This window comes from Schistocerca cancellata, chromosome 7, assembly GCF_023864275.1.
Source record: "Schistocerca cancellata isolate TAMUIC-IGC-003103 chromosome 7, iqSchCanc2.1, whole genome shotgun sequence".
Taxonomy (NCBI): domain Eukaryota; kingdom Metazoa; phylum Arthropoda; class Insecta; order Orthoptera; family Acrididae; genus Schistocerca; species Schistocerca cancellata.
The window spans coordinates 536492916-536506313 of NC_064632.1; the positions used below are offsets into that span (position 1 = coordinate 536492916).

The 13398-nt window shown below is 44.3% G+C and overlaps 1 long non-coding RNA gene across 1 annotated transcript in view; it reads right to left on the reverse strand.

Annotated features, from left to right (window-relative positions):
• Nucleotides 1-13398, reverse strand: part of LOC126092217 (uncharacterized) — a 761555-nt gene that overhangs the window by 242084 nt on the left and 506073 nt on the right. The gene's annotated exons all lie outside the window — the stretch shown is intronic.

Consider the following 13398-nt stretch of genomic DNA (forward strand, 5'->3'; position numbering starts at 1 on the left):
TCACTGAGTCTGAACAAATCAGAACACCATGGAGAGAGGCCTGATAAATAAAATGGAGGGTTCTGTGAATGGCTAGAAGCTCTGCTGTGAACCCACTACATGATCCTGGCAATAAATGGTATTCTAAGCAAGTAGGAGATGTGGAGGCGTATCCCACCTTCTCGGGTTGTCTTAGAACCTTCAGTGTAGAAGATGGTGGCATCCTGGAACTCTGCAAGGATAACACGTACAAGACGCCGGAAAACCATAGGGGTGACAGAGACCTTAGTACCCTGGAATAGGTGACTGTCCAGCAGTTCACGTAATTCTCAACGTTGGCTGCCGACCGCTGTGGCGGAGCCGTTCTAGGCGCTTCAGCGCTGCTGCTACGGTAGCAGGTTCAAATACTGCCTTGGGCATGGATGTGTCTGATGTTTTTAGCTTAGTTAGGTTTAGGTAGTTCTAAGTTCTAGGAGACTGATGACCTCAGACGTTAAGTCCCATAGTGCTCAGAGCCATTTGAACCGTAGAGGACCTGCAACGCCGGCCGCGGTGGTCTTGCGGTTCTAGGCGCGCAGTTCGGAACCGCACGACCGCTACGGTCGCAGGTTCGAATCCTGCCTCGGCCATGGATGTGTGTGATGTCCTTAGGTTAGTTAGGTTTAAGTAGTTCTAAGTTCTAGGGGACTGATGACCACAGCTGTTAAGTCCCATAGTGCTCAGAGCCATTTAGGACCTGCAACATGTGGTCGTGCATCATCCTGCTGAAATGAAGGGTTTCGCTGGGATCGAATGACGGGTAGAGCCACGGGTCGTAACACATCTGAAATGTAGCGTCCACTGTTCAAAGTGCCGTCAATGGGAACAAGAGGTTGAAAGGTGGCTTTCATTTGTGACATTCATTTCGCAGATTATTCTGCATATTTGGAATAAATAAACCCATATAATGGTTCATTACTCTTATTAGGGGGACTAGAAAGAGAGATGCGTGATGATTAGATACGTCTGAAATAATACGGGCTTTGGTAATGATAAAATTTAGTTGCATGCTCTAGGTGTAAGCAGTGTGGATTTACCATTGGAAGCGGGGAGGCGAAGGCCGGTGAGCGCTGGAAGAGCATTGTGCAGGGGCCGGGGGTGCCAGGGGATGCGGCCACTGACCTGCAAGCATCAAAAAGGAACGCCGCCGAGTGCCAGGTGAGAGAGAGACGGGAAATGTCGAGCAGACAGAGAGCGTCCAACGTACGCGCTGGCGCCGCCCGGTCGCGCGCTGTTTTAGCGGCAAATGGGCTGAGCTCTGATTGGGCAGTTCATAAGGAAGTGCGGGAAACGCTTAGGGTCATCGCCCGCTTTTTGGAGAGAGAAATTTTTGGATAGGTGGAGAAATTGTATCACTCCGCGAGGGAGATGTGGGAGGCCTTTGTAGCGTCGGGATTGGGTGATTAAGAGTTTGGCGGCAAGATTGTCGCAAGAGCATCGTGCAGAAAGCGACAGAGATGAAAGCATCTTGTGCCGTGAAAGCGGACAGTCGCGAAGTTCGGTAGCTCTGAGATAGGGACTTAGATTCTGAATACTGTGCTGTGTATTATCTATAGTCTGCAGCTACAGTAGGACATCAGCGTCCACAATAGGCATTGCATTGACTACTAGTATTATTACAGTTGATTTCGCCTTATAGGCTGGCAGTCACCATTGAACGTAGTAATTCAGTGCACAGAGCTGTCATACTGGTATTGCACGTTAGTAGAAACACACAGGGATGTATCTTAAAGGTTTTTGAGCCAGTCTTGAAAGCGTTGCATACCATTTAGAGGAAATATAGGGCTTGTGGTATTAGCAGTTTCTGAGTAGTTTATTCTGCTCAAGGTATTTGAGAGGAATGCCGGACATTTGCCACGCCGGACATTTGCCACGCCGTACATTTGCCACACTTGCCCCTTCGCCACGTAGCGTTCTCTCAGGTAAGGGACGCCCTTTCTCGTACTTCTTCTGTCCGCTTTCAAACCACCGTCTCCACATCTTACTCGATACAACTAGTACGTAAGGGACCTTCTTCTTGGACATCTTGGCGAAATTACAGAGCTTCTTTTCCGAAATCGAAATATTTATAACTTTTGGGAAACGATAGCAATACTGACGATTATGTCAGTATGTAATTAGTTCTGCCAAGTATAAATATAGATCCCTCTGTCTGTAGGGTAGCTTCCTTTAACGCTTACTGATTGCGATAGAAACAGTCCATCGGCATGGGAGCAACACGAAAGGAATGATATAAAGAGAATGCGAATGTACGCTAATCATTTCTTTTTGATCACTGCATTTGTGCCTACTTTAATCACTACAATTGCATGCCCAAAAGACAATAACGAAAGAAGAAATGGGTATGTGAATGTTTGAAAAGAAGAACGACATACTCCATATTAATTTACTCTCTAAATCCGTTATCCCTTCGGGCGAAACATTAGTTAATGAAGTGTAGCGGAACAATGTTCAAAACATGACTGAAAATACGTTCACTAAATGGAGATAGGAACATCTGTGACTGACATATCTAAAGTCGACGTACAATTTTATAATGTTAGAAATAAGGAAATGAAGTAATACAGAATGCTGTGCTTGTAACGTACGTTGTTGTTCTACATTGTTTAGCTCTGATATTTACAGGCTCACAGAGAAAGCATCCGAGGTTTTGGAGGGAAAAGCCGTAATTGTAATGATCTGCACTACAACAGACACAAGAAGCACAACTTAAGGGAAAATAATGCAATGTGTGTTCCAGCTCACAAGCGACGTTGAAGCAGATACTTCCTGCGACTTAGTATGGGCAGAGGTTATATTAGACAACCGGAATAAATTAATAACTGGCTCCTTTTACCGACCCCTGGTCTCAGATGAAACAGTTGCTGAACAGTTCAAAGAAAAATTGAGTCTCATCACAAATAGGTACGCTACTCATACAATTATAGCTGGCAGTGACTTCAATCTGCCTTCCGCATGTTGACAAAAATACATTTTCAGACCCTATTGTTCAAATGGTTCAAATGGCTCTGAGCACTATGGGACTTAACAGCTGAGGTCATCAGTCCCCTATAACTTAGAACTAATTAAACCTAACTAACGTAAGGACATCACACACATCCATGACCGAGGCAGGATTCGAACCTGCGACCGTAGCGGTCACGCGGTTCCAAACTGAAGCGCCTAGAACCGCACGGCTACACCGGTCGGCAGACCCTATTGTAGATATAAAACAACTTCCGTAATTTTTCTTAATGCTTTTTTTTAAATTATTTTGAACGGTTAGTTCACGAGGCCATTCAAACTGTAAATGGTTACGAAAACTCACTTGACCTCTTAGCCACAAATAATTCTGAGCATCACGACGGATACAGGGATTAGTCAACACACAGTCGAGCGAGTCTCAATTCCGTAACATAGAAATTCACCAAAACTAAACGCGAAATATATCTATTTACAAAAGCAGCTAAAAATTCGGTTGATATCTTTCTAAGAGACAGTCTCCAATCCTTCCAAACTATGTAAGTGAAGACCATATGTGGCTTAAGTTCAAAGAAATAGTATCAACAGCACTCGAGAAATTCATACCAAATAATTAATAAGAGACGGAACTAGTCCCCCATGGTACACGAAACACGACAGAAAGCTGCTGCAGAAGCACCGAAAAAGCCACGTATAATTTAGGCGAACGCAAAATCTCCAAGATTGACGAAGTTTACTGAGGGTGGAAATTTGGTGCAGATTTCAATGCGAGATGCATTTAATAGTTTCCACAACGAAAGTTGTGGCAGAAAATCCAAAGAGATTCTGGTCCCATGTTAAGTAAACCATTGGAAAGGCTCAGTAAGTACCCTTACTGCGGAACAGCGATGAGGAGGAGAGGGAGACAAGAGACCCAACCCATCGGAGCAGGTAAAATCGTGGCAAATGTCCGGCGTGGCAAATGTCCGCACACCATTTGAGAGACTTATCCTAATTCAGCGACTTCACAGCTGCACTCTTCACCCCAGCAGTATCGACGGGGCCAGCTCCCTGGCAGACGGTATTGTAAAACTTGCAGCAGCGACACTAAAGTTCAGAGATAGTTGTTGGATCATGTTCTTGCCATCCACTGAGCATGCTTGCAGGTTTGCTCACGATTCGTTAGTGGTTATTTGTTTCTTTGCATGTTGTTTGGTTTGTTTCTTGGTGGTGGTGTTCAAATGGTTCAAATGGCTCTGAGCACTATGGGACTTAACTTGTGACGTCATCAGTCCACTAGAACTTAGAACTACTTAAACCTAACTAACCTAAGGACATCACACACATCCATGCCCGAGGCAGGATTCGAACCTGCGACCGTAGCGGTCGCGCGGTTCCAGACTGTAGCGCCTAGAACCGTTCGGCCACTCCGGCCGGCGGTGGTGGTGTCCGAAGTGCGTATTATTTCAGACACAAAGGAGATTATAGGAACGCAGTAAGATCGCATTTACCATTTGCTTATCCAGGGGCATAATTAAATCTCACTTCGCATCAACTTAACATTGAGATTATAGGAACGCAGTCAGATCGCACTTATCATTTGCTTATCAAATGGCTCTGAGCACTATGGGACTCAACTGCTGTGGTCATAAGTCCCCTAGAACTTAGAACTACTTAAACCTAACTAACCTAAGGACATCACACACATCCATGCCCGAGGCAGGATTCGAACATGCGACCGTAGCGGTCGTGCGGTTCCAGACTGTAGTGCCTTTAACCGCTCGGCCACGCCGGCAGGCCATTTGCTTATCCAGGGGCGTAATTAAATCTAACTTCACATCAACTTAACATTAAGAGCTGAGAGCCAATCTTACCAGTGTAGTATATCTAAGAACAGTGTACTATTTGTTTAATTTGTTTTCATTTATGATTTGTTCAATATGATCTAATATCTATCGTGGGATAATTTACAATAAATACGAGTTATTTACAATATCGCTTTTGATTGAGTAGTAGGTGGTAGTTAGACGTCACTGTTACATTGATATAATTTATTCATGTTTAATAGCGACCACAACCCGAATAGGATGCCCCACAAAGTGACCAAGACGTGTAACCAGTGGCACCCCATACCATCACGCGAGGTGATACGCCAGTATGGCGATGACGAATACACGCTTCCAATGTGCGTTCACCGCTTAAAACGGATGCGACCATCATGATGCTGTAAACAGAACCTGGATTCATCCGAAAAAATGACGTTTTGCCATTCGTGCACCCAGGTTCGTCGTCGAGTAAACCATCGCAGGCGCTCCTCTCTGTGATGCAGCGACAAGGGTAACCTCAGCAATGGTCTCCGAGTTGACAGTCCAAGCTGCTGCAAATGTCGTCGAACTGTTCGTGCAGATGGTTGTTGTCTTGCAAACGTCGCCATCTGTTGACTCAGGGATCGAGACGTGGTTGCACGATCCGTTACAGCCATGCCGATAAGATGCCTGTCATCTCGACTGCTAGTGATAGGAGGCCGTTGGGATCCATCACGGCGTTCCGTATTACCCTCCTGAACCCACTGATTCCATATTCTGCTAACAGTCATTGAATCTCGAACAACGCGAGCAGCAACGTCGCGATACGATAAACCGCAATCACGAAAGGCTACAATCCGACCTTTATCAAAGTCGGAAACGTGATGGTCCGCAGTTCTCCTCCTTACACGAGGCATCACAACTGTGTTACACCAGGCAACGCCGGTCAACTGCTGTTTGTGTATGAGAAATCGGTTGGAAACTTTCCTCATGTGAGCACGTTGTAGGTGTCGCCACCGGCGCCAACCTTGTGTGAATGCTCTGAAAAGCTAATCATTTGCATATCACAGCATCTTTTTCCTGTCGGTTAAATTTCGCGTCTGTAGCACGTAATCTTCGTCGTGTAGCAATTTCAATGGCCAGTAGTGTACATTAAAAGTGAACACTCGGAGACACAGTGAAACTAAAAAGGCTACAGTAGCGGATTACAATGTAGTGAATGCACCACCTGAGAAGTCGTGCCTCGGGAAATCCGACCACCTGCTACAATGAATCTCACCGACAAACAGTATAAATCACCAACCAACTACAACCTTATTTCAACATGTAAGTCCGCTTTTGCATTATCAGTATCACAGGCCATAATAAAACAATATCTTTAGACGGAATTCGTAGTTCGCTATTGCCGTCGATTATCGATTGTCTTAGAACCATCAGTGTAGAACAGGAGAACAACATTTAACACTCCATGTTGCGACGCCGTACTACCACACAGGGCACACACGCGGCTCACAAACAGGAGGTTACGATAAGTAATTCCCAGAGCCGAATGCCCGTATTTGCTTGCCCCCAAAGTGCTCCACTCTTCACACAGAGGGCGCTCCGCCGACAACGCGGAGGCAAACTGCAGGCCCGCGTCATCCAAGGTTGCCGTCGGGCGGACGGGCGCGCAAATTCATACCGCCGGAACGATGAACATCCAGCACAGAAAGTCCCTTGCGTCTAGTCTGTTAATTCCCTTCGTGCTGTCATAATCATTTCGGAAAACTGAAATATAACCGTCAAACCTCCTTGCCTAGGCACGCCAGATGAAAGTTGTCGTCAAGCCCTGAATGAAAATTGCGCAACGGATAAATGGGGACGGGAGCTTGAGAGCGCTACCTAGAGAGCTTGCCCTATTCTGTACGATACTAGGCAAGGGGCTGGAGCGCTCACACGCTGATGTGTGGGTTCCTGCATTCTATATCTTTTATTTTAAATAAATTCCCATAACTTGAGTCCTCTGTGATTTTTAGGGTATGTTAAAGATTGATGACAATTGATTATTTATTTATTTTAAACGTTATCACTCCACTTTACAGTGATTGTAGCAATTGTTCCAGTTTATAGATATTACAATTTTACAACTTATAGCTCGGGTGTATTATATACTAATCTGCTCGCACATTTCTCCGGGCAAGACGGAATTGCGGTGGCCAAACGTATACCACCAAAGTCTCCCAATATTTTACGTGGGACATCCACTATGTGAGGAGGATAACGGGCAAACTGGGGACCAGATACATTAACACAGGGGGGTCAAATTTCCGAAACTAAACGACAACATTTATTTCCTTACACAATCCGAAGCTGAAAATAGAAGAATTAGTTCAAATATTCAAATACCTCTCTTCCACGTGTGAACATCGAGACAGACGCACTGAGGGTATATCTGCACTTACTCGTCCTCTGTAACCCTCTCAGAATATCGCGGGCACCCGGAGGCCTTCCTGGGCCTCGGTGGAGGGGATGGTCGAACCACTTGGCCGTGACCAACCTCTCCACCCCAAATCTTGTGACACTGGAACGTCTTTGACTTTGCCCTGCCTGTGCTGTCTCTCTGATTCCGTACCCAGGAGTAAGGCTGGCACTACGATACTGCAGAACTACTTCCCAACTAAGATTTGACCACGCTTTATGGAAAGGTGTGAGGAGGATTAGCAAAGTTCATGTGCAGATTCACATTCACTTACAAGAAATGCATAATACACGACACATATAAATACGTATTGTGAAACCCGACACATTTCTTTCCACTCTGTTGCACCCGCGGCCGGCCGCGTCGTGCAATAAAATTGGCGGCGGAGCCGCCTCCGTTTGTATTTCCCGGTGCGAGCGAGCAGCGAAACCTGTTGCTGATGGAGCCGAAACTACTGTACCATTTCAAAACTACTCACATGAATCACCTGACTATAAATGACAGCTCCGCCAGTGTAGTGCCCTTTTATATCTTGTGTTCGAGATGCTACCGCCGCCTGTGTATATGCATATCATTGCCCCATGATTTTTTTTGCCTCACTGTATGTCAACTGCCTACCGAGTACCTGAGTATCGTCTGGCGGAGTTGTGAGCCAGTGACTCAGCAAGGAACGTTTATGAGAGGAGCAGAGACGATTGGCGACCGGCTGCAAAAGGAGCAAACCACTGACATAAGTGGCTACGACGGAGGGCTAGTTTCGAACTGGTCTCAGGGAAGTACCATCTTGAAAATGGCGAAGCTGCTCAGTTTTTCGCATGCTACCGTCGTGAACGATTGTGGAATAACGTGGAGGTTGGAGGCTTGTCTGCCCTGGTTAGCAGGGTGGGCAGAACAGATGACAGGGTACAATTGTGTTGCAGGTGAAAGTGTTTCGGGGCACACTGTTCAGTGTGCATTGTGAACATGCGGCTACACCGCAAAGGCTCCTGAAGTGTTAAATGATGACCCAAGATATCGTCAGTTGTTGCTCTTGACACGTAACCATAGAGATTGCATCGTGGATCAGAGGAAACATGTCGCCTTGTCTGATAAATTATATTCCTTGTTACACCATGTTGGTGGTTATGTCCGGAAGGTTTCGTGAATCATGTACCGTTCCACGGACACTGGACGGTGTCAGCAGTATTATATTCTGAACCACTTTATCTAAAATCCCATGGGACTTACAGTTACTCTCGAAGATTGGTTAGTCATAACGTTCTGCCTCTTGAATGTTATTCGGCTGTCGTAGGTTGTAGTCCAGGAATCGCGTCAAACACGTGACACGGGTACGCCCACATACAGCCGGTAAATACCCAACGTGGAGAGGCAAGTGGATTTGTTGTTCTTAAATCGTTATACACTACTGGCCATTAAAATTGCTACACCACGAGGATAACGTGCTACAGACGCGAAATAGAACCAACAGGAAGAAGATGCAGTGATATGAAATGATTAGCTTTTCAGAGCATTCACACAAGGTTGGCGCCGGTGGCGACTCCTACAACGTGCTGACGTGGGGAAAGTTTCCAACCGATTTCTCATACGCAAACAGCAGTTGACCGGCGTTGCCTGGTGTAACATTGTTGTGATGCCTCGTGTAATGAGGAGAAATGCGTACTATCACGTTTCCGCCTTTGATAAAGGTCGCATTGTAGCCTATCGCGATTCCGGTTTATCGTATCGCGGCATTGCTGCTCGCGTTGGTCGAGATCCAATGACTGTTAGCAGAATATGGAATCGGTGGTTTCAGGAGGTAATACGGAACGCTGTGCTGGATCCCAACGGCCTCGTATCACTACCAGTAGAGATGACAGGTATCTTATCTGCATGGCTGTAACGGATCGTGCAGCCACGTCTTGATCCCTGAGTCAAACAGATGGGGACATTTACAAGACAACATCTGCACGAACAGTTCAATGACGTTTCCAGCACCATGGACTATCAGCTCGGAGACCATAGCTGCGGTTACCCTTGACGCTGCATCTCAGACAGGAGCGCCTGCGATGGTGTACTCAATGACGAACCTGGGTGCACGAATGGCAAATCGTCATTTTTTTCGGATGAATCCAGGTTCTGTTTACAGCATCTTGATGGTCGCATCCGTGTTTGGCGACATCGCGGTGAACGCACATTGGAAGCGTGTATTCGTCATCGCCATACTGGCGTATCAGACGGCGTGATGGTATGGGTTGCCATTGGTTACACGTCTCGGTCACCTCTTGTTCGCATTGACGGTACTTTGAACAGTGGACGTTACATTTCAGATGTGTTACGACCCGTGGCTCTACCCATCAATCGATCCCTGCGAAACCCTACATTTCAGCAGGATAATGCAAGACCGCGTGTTACAGGTTCTGTACTGGCCTTTCTGGATACAGAAAATGTTCGACTGCTGCCCTGGCCAGCACCTTCACCAGATCTCTCACCAACTGAAAACGTCTGGTCAATGTTGGTCGAGCAACTGGCTCGTCACAATACGCCAGTCACTACCCTTGATGAACTGTGGTATCGCATTGAAGCTGCATGGGCAACTGTACCTGTACACGCCATCCACGCTCTGTTTAACACAATGCCCAGGCATATCAAGGCCGTTATTACGGTAAGAGGTGGTTGTTCTGGTACTGATTTCTCAGGATCTATGCACCCAAATTGCGTGAACATGTAATCACATGTCAGTTCTGGTATACTACGTTTTTCCAATGAATACCCGTTTATCATCTGTATTTCTTATTGGTGTAGCAATTTTAATAGCCAGTGGTGTAGAATCCCCCGTGGGCAAATGCGCAAATGCTCCTACTATGTGGCATCTGGACGTACCCTAAGGCTTACAACTCCGGTTGATTGCGTGTTGCTGTATAAGACTATTTTGGCTTCGTTTATCGGCAGAAATCTATTCACCCACTGCTTGCAGTCGTAACTTTCGATCTCTATTGAACTTCGGCTGTCAGCTTATCGTGGAAGGTTACTCGCTTATTTTTTGGTATTCAGTTAAAGTGATGTGAGGTCTATCTTCATTCGATGTGTCATACTTCATATTTGTATACTGCTTATTTTTAAAGCGGAATTCTTCAATAACCGATATGTTACGCCACAGAAGTTCTGAGTATAAGCAGTATGATCTTTGGTTGACACTAGCACTGTCGTTGCCAGCATCACTCAGTAGGAGTGAGTGATGGGTCGGGTGTTCGTTACGCAGCAGAGTGGTCTGCAAATAACAAGCAGAACTCAGAGGAGCAAATGATGTAAATATTAATTTGATAATTGTGAAGATTTTCTGGAGATGTTTCCGCTCCATTGCTTGCTCGCGCGTAATTCACGATGAATGGCAAATTTTGGTAACTATTGTTTATTCGTTTGTGTTTGTTAGGTTGGCCGTACGTGATTAAACGAGGTTACCTGCTCATACAGTTTGCATTCAGATTGAGTGATTCCTAACCCCTCTACCGCTCTTTTAACTACATTCATGGCGGAGTCATATTTTAATAAGAAGTGATTTTTGTAAAGATAGTCGTAACTTTTAAGGATTCAGAGATTCGCGATTTGGTTTTTTAATGCTGGTCTCCTTTTCAGTTATTTAATAAGTCGAGTTTTCACCACCGTCTCGTCACGGAAGTTACATTTTTCTATTGTGTGTCGCCGCAGTGCACTCAGACCAAAATCTCCACATGGAAGAAAATAAGATCGTATCAAACATTGTATATCGACAGAGTATTAATCAATACTATGATATTCTTTTTGAGCTGTATGCTGTCGTCCAGGAGAACGGGTGTAAATTGTAAGTAATAAGCAACAACTGAACTACAGTGAACAGGGAAAGCATAACTGTGAGCATGTGTCTTGTAGAGCTCCTGTGAGGAGATCGGAAGAGCGTTAGTTTGTTGTACCAAGGGTCCCTGGTTAGATCCATTGTTGTGTCAGTTTTGGCACTGTAGAACGTGTGAAATTTTTATGTGAGTCAACATCCTTTTTTCATGTGATATGACAGTTTGGAGTATGTAACAATGGTTTTCTTCTTGCTTTCCATTTTTTTGATCCGCTTATTTGAAAGTGACAAACCTGTAGAATACATTTGTAGTTTCACAGAATAAAAAAATACAGTCGGTACCAAAGAAAAGAGACAATTTCGTCACACATTTCGAAGTATTAATAGCAATAATAATAATAATTATTCTTATTGTTATTGTTGTTTTTTTATTAATAGTATCACTTTCATACACGTGTTAATAATTATTATTATTATCATTTTAGTATTGTCTTTGTTATTACTATTAATATTTCCACACATGTGATGCCATTGTTTCTTTATGCTTCTGGTCTTATTGTTGGTACATATAGTCCCATATAACAGTTTCACTTTACAGTACAAAAACTAGCATGACCAGCGCTCGAACCCAGGACTCTTGGTTCGACAAACTAATGCCCTGCCGACTTTCTCACGGGAGCTATATTGGTTGATACGTTGTCGATATACAGAGTTCCGTAACGATCTGACTATCTGACGTCTGGAGGATAGGTGTTAGCGTGACACAGTCGCTCAAAGTAATGTATGATGTGTTAAGTATAGCTGTTTTTCCTTGCGTTTTCCTTGCGTTTGGGCAAGGCTTTTGATTTTCCTTAGGTGGTTTGGTGATGCACTGCATTTTTTTTTATTTTCACCACATTCGACCAGTACTGAATTTCCGTTGGTACAACGTAAAACAAAATTTCTTAGGACCAGTTTCCCGTTTAATGTCACACCTGGGGCAAAGTTAAGCGCTGCATTTCAAACCTATTATCAGGATTTTCATATAGGTCTTGCTTATAATGATAAACATTCATTTTAGTAAGTAACCCAATCAATGCTTAACATCATAAAACATATAATTTTTGAAGCTTGCTTGTAAAATGTGAGAAATCACACTATAAATAAAAGTTGCTTATTTATCTTCAAAACACCGACTCTGTTATTATCTTTGGAGATGTCACTTCCCTCACTGTTATCTTTTGGTCGTCACTCTCGTGAGTGTGTATTTATAAACAACCCATGTCGTTCTACAGTTTAAGCGATACACCACATTCCTTTCTAAAGTCGAACATCTTCTTATTAGATATTGGTGCAGCTGATTACCGGTTTTTATTCTAGCAAGTTAGGTATACTTTCCAGAAATGCAGCCGCAGTTTGTTTTATTAATACTTGTCATCGATTGTGTCGTTCCTAGTGAGGCATTATCTTCGCTCCCTCTCCACCTAAACTGGTAATGAAAGAAAGAGACGTTAGGTGATGCCAGAACACGCACAGATGAGGAGGGGCAGCGACTTCACACTGATAGGAATGTTGTCGCTGATAACAGCAACGATGCCATCGATGGGGTGATAAAGATAATGACGGCATTACGTCAGTGACCTAGGTCACATGATGTCAGAAATGTAAACAAAGTGTATCAGACAGTACACACCCCTGCTACCACTCATATTTTAGGCAAGTAGAAAACTGTGCGTATTTGAAGTAATAATTACATTTCCTATATAACTGTATAACTGTCGAATATGTGTAGACCTACAGAAGCAACATCTAACGAGCTGACGTCACAAACATATCTTTGCGGCTGTTGTACGTCAGTTTGTTATGAAGAATAGCTCTGGTAACAGGATGAATCTGTGGACACTGTGGCCCGGTTTACCCCAAATTTTAACTACGTGTGACAGTGCTAAGCTAATTTTGAGCGTATTTTTCGAACATGTGATGTGATGTGTCTGAAACAGTTATACATTCTTATAATTCAAGCGCATGAGTTCCACATGTCAAAAAGTAATAGTTTTTATTATGGCAAAAATTACTGTTTTGAACTGTAGACTGCTCATTGTATTTGCTTTTACCCTTTGTCTGCAGATCTGAAGATGCTCATCGCTGACCGAAACTGTAGCTTGAGTGCAATAAGAATTATATAGTCATGAAAATGACAGAAATTTATTTTGTACTGAACAAGTCATCGGATGAGCGTCGGGTATAATAGCCCACTTAACACACACAGTAACTATGCGACACTGGCACATGCACTTAAGAATGCGTGACACTGAAGTATACACACTCAGTAGTGAAAAACAATTGAGACTACTCATCAGTCAATACCGCTGCTCTCCTCTCCCCCTCCCTCT